The 9,422-nt window shown below is 32.1% G+C and overlaps 1 pseudogene; it reads left to right on the forward strand.

Annotated features, from left to right (window-relative positions):
* Positions 1-1,114: 1,114 nt before the first annotated feature.
* LOC122910008 lies at positions 1,115-8,948 on the forward strand (annotated as a pseudogene).
* The last annotated feature ends 474 nt before the right edge of the window (positions 8,949-9,422 follow it).

Genomic DNA, 9,422 nt, shown 5'->3' on the forward strand with positions numbered 1-9,422 from the left:
CAACTGGTATGTTTCAGCACATGTTAAAGTTAATGCATAACCTACACTGTAGAGGCACAAAAATCATCAGTGCCTTTTTTTTTTTTCTTCTTGTATAAATCCTTTCAGTAAATTTTGGATTTCTAATCAAAATTTAAAAACTGCAGATATCTGATTCATTTGTTTTTTCTCGTTTTCTCCCTTCCTCTGTATCCAGATTTTTATTTATTAAGATCAATTTCATGTTCAGGTATTTGAAAGAGCAATCCAGTCTACATCAAAGCTTTAAGCTCTATTCAATTTTAAGTTTCCCCCATCTAGCAGGTCAGGCCTGGCAAATGACTTGGAAGATAAGGTTTCAAGGAGATATAGCCACCGTTCACCTTTGCTCTGTCCCCTCTCCTTCCTATCTGGCTGCCTGTGAATAGTCCAGGGTTTGAGAAAGAGAGAGGGTATTAGAAGAAAAGAAAATGTCATTTCACTCAGAGCGTTGTGTGTTCTCCAAACTGTCACACATCTCCTTCAGGGAATAGACACAACATCTGCGTCATTTGTTGTGAGTTCTTTGGAGACAAAGATGAAAAGCAGACACTAATCTCTACTCTCTCTAAATTTCTAAAGAATCTTGATAGTTTCCTGAAGATCTTGAGTGCCCTGCTAAGTTCATTGAACAGAAGAGATAACACATGTCATGTTTAACTCATCAGCTTTGAGATGGGTAAAAAGATAATGTTTTTTTTTGTTTTTCTGTTTTGTTGCACATAACTCCAAAACATGTCTCAACGGCCAAACACGGGAGCATTCTTCATATAATCCTTGATCTTAGTGATGTTTAGCTTTCTTCCATAAAGACTAAAAATAAGGGACTAATAATGTCACTTTTTAATAAGATCTTAGTTGTAGTTTGCTTCCTTCATTCCTTCGTTTGTTCCTTTCTTCCTCTCTCTGTTTTATAATACAGGAAACACTTGACACCTTTCTTACCTGCTTTAAAAATTTAGCCAAAATTCTGGAAAAAAAAAAAAAAAGGAAAAAAAAAGACATACTCCAAATCCTGTTTTACAATTATTAAGGATATATGTAGACTAGTTTTACTGGCTATGCAATTTGTTTAGTAATTCAAGGGATGCTCAAGATGGACCCTTGCCTCAGGGATGCTCTTACACAAAATCTGCCTTTTCCAAGTGCAGGTACAAAGAAGAAGGAAAGGTAAGATACACAATATTCATTAAAATTTCATTTTTAGTATCCCAAACATATAAAGTGAAGATAATAGCTTATGCAGAAGGTAAAAATGCTGAGAAATACTGCTACTATATTGCTTAATTTTTAATATGATGGCCAAAATTTAAAAAAACTGGAATTTGTTTCCACAGGAAAATAGTAACCTTACCAAAATTCACTGTTCTATAGTATAATAAGTCTTATAAATAGTGAGATATAGAGTAAAACAAATAGATGTAATTTTGTGTTATCAAGTAAACTTGCAAAGATGAGTGTGGTTATATTCACGCTTGTGTTGTGCAACTGGGGATTTCATCGAACTCCAGAGAAGATTCATAATTGTTATTGATCGTTCCTATCTTTCTCCTGCCATTATTGGAAAAAGTTAACTATTAAGTGCTTAAGCTATAAAACTTATTATTAGTAAGCATAGAGGTGTTATGTTTTATATTTCTGAGTTAGTTTTTCAAATTAGAAAGGAAATTCTATAGCAGATTTCATGCACACATTTTTTTCCTCCTTATTCTTCTTCCCTCTAACGTCAGTGCTTCTGTGGTAGTGTTAATTTAATTAGTGCTTTCGTAGAATGTCTTTGCATGTAAACCCAGTCAATTTCCTCCATATATGTTTTTATTCCTAAGTATAATTTGGTTTATACTTTATACCATACAGAAACTTCTAGCTAACTGCTTGATATCATGTTTTATTTGGGAAAAAAAGAACAAATAAAAGAAAAAAAAATTCTTTATCTCTGTAGATAGATTACTTTATATAAATACTTTTCCAAAACCTAATGGTTTTCCCACTGTGAATGAAACTAACATTATTACATGATTATTTATATCAGTACATGTAATCATATCATATTACTGGTTCATATTACATGATTATCATGTAATCATATTACATGATTATTATTACATCAGTATAGTACAGCTATTGTGCCTGCTTGTTTTGGCGAATCAATAATTATTTAATTTCACTGAATCATTTTGAAGAAATATCATTTGGGGCTATCCAGAAACTGATTTTATAGAAATTGGACTGACAAACTATTTTGTCCCTCTCACCTGATTTACAAGGAAAAAAATAAATAAAAATATGTATTTCCATCCAAACTATCTTATTGTTCCATCTCTTGCACTACAGAAGATTATTATGCACAGAGGAAACTGTATGTGTGTTTGTACACTGCATCCATATGTAAATAGGGATGAAATAATGACTAATAAAGATTCTACAAGCTGATGATGTTTTTGTTACCCATAAGCCCTTTGGTTGCAAATGCTATTTATTCCTTTGTTTTTCAACAATGAAGCAACACTGCAAATCTTAGAATGGACAGTAAATCTGATTTTCCTGATTTGTGACATTTGTAATGTATGCAAATCTTCCATTACCTGTATAACACTGGCTACAGAGCTAATGAGCAGTAGTGACAAGACCTAATGCTTCAGGGAGAGTCTTTAGAAATTTAACAGGCATTGTCATGGCACTTCACACAGTGGGGGGGGGGGGGTTCTGTCTCCAATCAGGAGGTTACTCTTGCCTCTCAAGTAATTTAGAATCCTTTTACCAACACCACATCCTATGGAGTGAAGACATTTACAAAGCCTTCTTGCACAAGACAGACAATCATTCCCACAGTTAATGAGCAAAGACTGAGAACCAGGTGCGACTGTCCAGAACAGTTTTTTGTGAAAACCAGGAAAAGCCAGAACTATATGCTTAGCACCACCAGTTAAAGAAGATCAAGATTTATTCAATGAAGAGGACCTGGGACTTTAATCAGAACACATCAATGTTTTTGTAGTTCTGGGACCAGTTGTGAAGATCACATAGGAGATCTGATGTCACATTGGATGGATAAAGATATAAGAGTAAAAATAGGGAGGAAAAGACAAAGGCAGGGAAAGAGATGTGGGCATATAGGTTACAGAGATCCTAATTTTTATTTTTATTTCAAGGGCTGGCATATTTTGCAAAATAAATGAAAGTGGGTCATGAAAGAGCTGTTTTATATCAAAACAATCATGACTGACTAAAAGTAGCAGAAATATCATTGATATATATTATTACAGTAACAAGAATTACATGGTGAAATGAAAAATTTTACAATAGTTGGAGAATAGACACTGCAAGCAATTACTTCTTATGGTACTAGGTCATAAAATAAAAGGGATGTTATTGAGCTAATTAGACGGAGACATGCTGTTGAAAAAAAAAAAGTGTCTCTATTTTTCTGGTTTAATGAATTTTGCTAAAAGTTCATGGTTTTGAATGAAAGAAAAATCCAAACTCACTGTTAGGGATCTATTTCCTAACATACTTGCTTCATCCTTTCCTGAATATGATAACAATTTTGAAACTGGGTATGGATAATAATCTTGCTAGTACGTCAAAATCTTGAAACCATTTAAACTTCTGGAATTAGAGGCAACTGAAATCCTAAATAATAATCCTACATAATTTTTTAAAACTTTTTTCTATGCATCATAAAATACAAGAAAGAGAATATCCAGGATAGACAGAAAAGTACTTTATCTGAAAAATTCAACATAAACATTCTGTGAAACATGAAAATAATGAATGTTTTTATATCTTGATTTATTTCAAGTTATTGTAATCAACAAGCATTGTACTGTACATAATTACCAATAAACTTTTTATCTTCGCTTCTAAGAAAAAATGGAAGACCATTTCAATTACTTGACTGAAAGAGCATACAGATATTGCTGGCCTAATATATATTGATATATTGGGTGACTTTGTCAGTCTTTTTATACATACAAGTTATGCCACCTGTATTAGGCCTTAGTAAGAGAATTTATATATGAATATATATAATACATATAGTATATTTGTTCAGTAAAATAAATGTAGATCTTGCTACATAAGCAACACTAGAGTGGGTGTTTTATTTTTTATTATTTTTAATATTTTATTTATTTATTTGATAGAGAAAGAAAGAGAACATGAGCAGGGGGAGCTGCAGAGAGAGAGGGAGAAGCAGGCTCCCCACTGAGCAAGGAGTCTGACATGCTTTTCCATCCCAAGACCTTGGAATCATGACCTCAGCTTAAGACAGATGCTTAACCCAGGCACCCCTTGGTTAAATATTTTAAATACTACATTAAATTTTCTAATCCAGTAGCAATCTAAACAATCTAAGGTGAATGATATTATAGCATGGGTATATATTTTTTACAATGTCTCTAAAAGTTTAACCATGGCAAAAAATGTCACAGAGATTAGTACATAATCCTAGTGGGAATCAAACTCAGGATTATTTGGGTCCAATTCTATATTTCCCTATTATTGTTTACAATATCTATAAATTTTATTGTTTTTATCCTCAAATCCATGTTTTAAAATGTGTTTTTTTATATACTCTTTTTTTTCCAATTTATTTATTTTCAGAAAAACATTATTCATTATTTTTTCACCACACCCAGTGCTCCATGCAAGCCATGCCCTCTATAATACCCACCACCTGGTACCCCAACCTCCCACCCCCCCGCCACTTCAAACCCCTCAGATTGTTTTTCAGAGTCCATAGTCTCTCATGGTTCACCTCCCCTTCCAATTTACCCCAACTCCCTTCTCCTCTCTAACTCCCCATGTCCTCCATGCTATTTGTTATGCTCCACAAATAAGTGAAACCATATGATAATTGACTCTCTCTGCTTGACTTATTTCACTCAGCATAATCTCTTCCCATCCATGTTGCTACAAAAGTTGGGTATTCATCCTTTATCAAATTTTATAATTATAGACATATACATAATACCCATAGCTCTAGATATATAATGTAAAATCCTGCATTGATCATTTTACATTGTTCTTTGCTAAAAGGTGCTAATGTATTTTCAGTGTTAAAGCAAATGAAAAATCTATATATATGTTCATTTTAATATATCATAAATTTACAATATAAAAATAGAGCTAAATCACAAAGTTGCTTAATGATATAAAATTACTATATATGACTTATATATAATGTCTATATATATACACACAGTTTCAATAATTTAAAATGAGAATATTATTCAACAGTTTATTTATTTATTTATTTTTTACCTACTTAGATATTTTCTTTAAAATAATTTTTTTAGGAGCACTTAGGTATCTCAGTTGGTTAACATCTGCCTTTGGCTCAGCTTATGATCTCAGGGTCATAGGATCGAATCCCACGTTGGGCTTCCTGCTTGGGAAAACGTTGCTTCTCCCTCTCCCCCTGCCTACAAAAGCTCCCCCTGCTTGGGTCTGCCTGTCTGTCAAAATAAATAAATAAAGTCTTTAAAATTGAATTAATAAAATAATTTCAAAAAGATTTTATGTATTTATTTATTATTTATTTATTTATTTTAGAGGGATAAAAAGAGAGAAAGTTGCATGCAAGTGGGGAGAGGAACAGTGGGAGAGGGAAAATCTCAAGCAGACTCAGTGCTGAGCCTGGAGCCTATCCCAAGGCTCAATCTCATGACCATGAGATCATGACCTGATCCAAAACCAAGAGTAGAATGCTTAACTGAGTGAGCCACCCAGACGCTCCTCTTTAAAATAATTTTTAATGACCTTCAAAATGGGTCTTCAAAAATTGACAACATACTATACTAAGTTTAATTGATTTTTTTTTCTTCAAACAAAATTATAGGGCTTTACACAGAATTATTCAAATATTTCCGATAAGTAGAGGTTCACCAGAGTGGCAATGAAGATCTTAAATTTATACAAGGAATTGTTCTATTAGGCTTTTGACATTGTCAACAGTTTAAAAACAAAAAACAAAAAACAAAAACAAAAAATAAACAAACAAAAAATAAAACTCCATTGCAAAAATAGTATTCAATAGACATATTAACAACAAATAATTAAAGATTTTATGGAGGAGCATTTTGAGTGCTATAGACAAAGATAGAAAATTAAATAATGTAAAAAACAAAAACAAAAACTAAAAACTTCTGAAAACTGTAAAAATGCAAATATTCCCTAGTAATGTTCTCAACCCTCACAGCCAAGAGTAATAATTATTCATGTGCCGAAATCTTAGTCACCAGTGGCTTGATATTAATGACAGCAATGCAGGTTCATTCACTGGCCCTATTATAGTTTGTTCTCTCTTCTTCATTCTAACTATCAAAATGCATTAAGCCTAATGGGGAAAAGACAAATTACCAAGTCTTATTTCAACAATTCAAGCGATTTTGCTTTCCTGGTATGCTATTAAGTCAGTTAATGCTGCTTAGAGATACCACACAGAATTCTTATTCATTGGTTTCTTATTATTATGGTGGGTAGTTTTGCTGATTTCACATATCAGTTATGTCTAGGATCAGTGTTAGTACCAGACTTAACTTGAATTCTGAAATGACAACCATAGTATATACCTTATAGAAGAGAGAGAGAAACAAACAAACAAAAAAGTGTATATATATATATATATATATATATATATATATATATATACATATATATGTATATATATGATTATAGGAAGCAAGACAATTTTTAACATATAAATACAAAAGTCAGGGTTTGAAACTGATTTGGAGCAACCAAGAAGAATTTAATTGTTCATATGAGATAACAAAGGGAAAGACCTTTTCTTCACTGCATTATAAATTCATTAGGAGTTACAGGAGGAGAAAAAATTAACTTAGGGGTTTGTGCAGCCATCTCTCAAATAAAATTAGGAGAGAAGAATGAAACTTTAATTTTACTGTTCAGCTAGTTAAAATGAAAACAATAAATCCTTTAAAGAAAGTATACTATTTTTCCCCTCAGAAATAGCTGTTTCTATTTCTGTTTTGTTCTCCAAATGTGCATGTATATGTGTATACAGGTATATACGTATATACCTGTATACACATATAATATGTGTGCGTATGTGTGTAAATATATATATATATATTTACACACATACGCACACATATTATATGTAAAATAATGCATAGATAGATAACTGTATGTATTTGAATTTTTAACACATTAGGTACCAAATTACTTTCCAGCAATACATACTCTCCACTTAACAAATACATTTACCTTTAGTGCTCCCCACTCTCACCATCCTCTTGTCGTAACACTAGCCTATTCCTTGCTTTTCAAAAATGTACTCAGAACATGAACTTCAAGAAAACTTACAGTAGCAAGTGTAGCATATAAAATAAAAGAAAACACAATTCCATGGCAATATAAGAATGAAGTCCAATTATTATTCTGTTATCATATAGATTTTAAATGTGTCCATAGTGTTGCTAACATAACGCTGAGTAGCTCCTATTAGCCACACTTTTTTATAATCTCGAAAACTCCGGAGAGATGTGTTCCTAAAGATGGCTAGAATATTGAGAAATGTAGTGTCAGTTCTGATATATATTATTTGAATGATCACGTTGTGCCAAAATCCATCAAATCATCCGCATCCTTAAATCTATCCCTTCAATATAAAGAAAAGAGAATGATTAACCTTTAATCTGGAACTTTTCATATAGCAGAATCCATATAATATAAAAATAGTTAAAATTAAAATCTATAATAAAGAGAACTTTGTTTTGGCAAATTTGAAGGTAAAAAGGTCATGAAAGTTCAACATAATCCAAAATCCAAAATGGAAAATATGATGGTAGCTCTCAGATGCATTGATAGACACTTGATAAATCAGCAAAAGCATAGTTTTTTCTAAGATGGCTTATCAGATATCTCCTTATCCTTATTCTGTAAACATTCAAGTGCCCATCAAATATTTTTCTGCTGCTATAAAGCTTGCAAAACAACACAAAAAAAAATATGTCACAGCAAAAATACCAGATTAAAAGAGAGAGAGAGAGAGAGAAGAAAAAAATGATGAGTTAAAAAAAATAAACTCTACAGAAAGCAATCCTGAGGATGTATATCTAAAATACATACAGCTCCTTGGGGTACCTGGGTGGCTCAGTTGGTTAAGTGTATGCCTTCAGCTCAGGTCTTGGTCCCAGGGTCCTGGCATTGAGCCCTGTGTTGGGCTCCTAATGCAGAGGGAAGCCTGTTTCTCTCTCTCTTTCTCTCTCTCATAAGTAAAAGCCTTCAATAAATAAATTTTTAAAAATACCCTTTGCAGATATACACTGTGAAGAAAGTAAAGAATTTCAAATTCTGGACTTCACTAATTCAAAGCAATCCCAACTTGATACTGGATATACAGCACTTGAAGAAAAAATAAAAATGTGGAGTTACTGGCCAGTTTTCTTAGCTTCTCATACTCATTTGTTGTAGAAATCAATAAAGTTACTGTATTCACAGTGAATACATTAGAGATAAAATAGCAGAAGAAAACAGAGGTATGAATACAAAAGGAACTAATCTGATTCAGGGACTTTCGGATGATGAAATTCATGCAGGCTTTTATGAAGCTGTTTCAGAAATAATGTGTGACATTAATCCATTAAAGAAGAAACTTAAAATACATATATATATTTTTTCAAAGCTCATTTGAAAATTCAATTGGCTGTGACATCGCCAAAATGTTTGAATTATTTAAAATTGGGTATGAGGCAGCTGCCCTTTCTGCCCAAGAGTCCTGTCCCCATGCTTTAATAAAACCATTTTGCACCAAAACAAAACAAAAATAAATAAATAAATAACAATAAAATACATTTGGGTACAGAATTAAGGCTGATGAAGAGAGGAAAAATTTTCTAGAGACCAAAATAGCAACAATGGGTCAAATGACTGAACAGTGGCCAATGAGCAAAGAATATTGATGAAGTTTGCAGAACAGACCTCTGAGTTTGGGATCCCTTATGATACAACTTTCCCTCCTGGTTCAAGTGAAGACTTATAACTAAAGTCATTGTTGCCTGAATAAGCAGAAAACAAAGAAAGGAAAAAAAAGATGTTACCTAAAATTGTTCAATTATAAAATTATTTTCACTGGATTTGAAGGAACAGAAAAATTATAAAATTGCATAATTTTTATATTTGGTGTCTTTTTCTTGAACATCATATTTGAATATAAATTTTAGCAGCAGAAAAGAAACACAACAAATTCAAAAATAAGAAAATAAAGTTTTCTGACTGACTACAAAAAAATCACAGTACTGAAAAAGACAATAATATCAGCCATTATTTCGTTGATGTTTTAAAACTGTAAGAAGAAAAAATCTCATTATAAATGCTGCCCCTGTAGATGCCTTTTGTCTTTAAAAATCATATATATATGTAATATACTACATATA

This window comes from Neovison vison, chromosome 6 (genome assembly GCF_020171115.1).
Source record: "Neovison vison isolate M4711 chromosome 6, ASM_NN_V1, whole genome shotgun sequence".
Lineage (NCBI taxonomy): Eukaryota > Metazoa > Chordata > Mammalia > Carnivora > Mustelidae > Neogale > Neogale vison.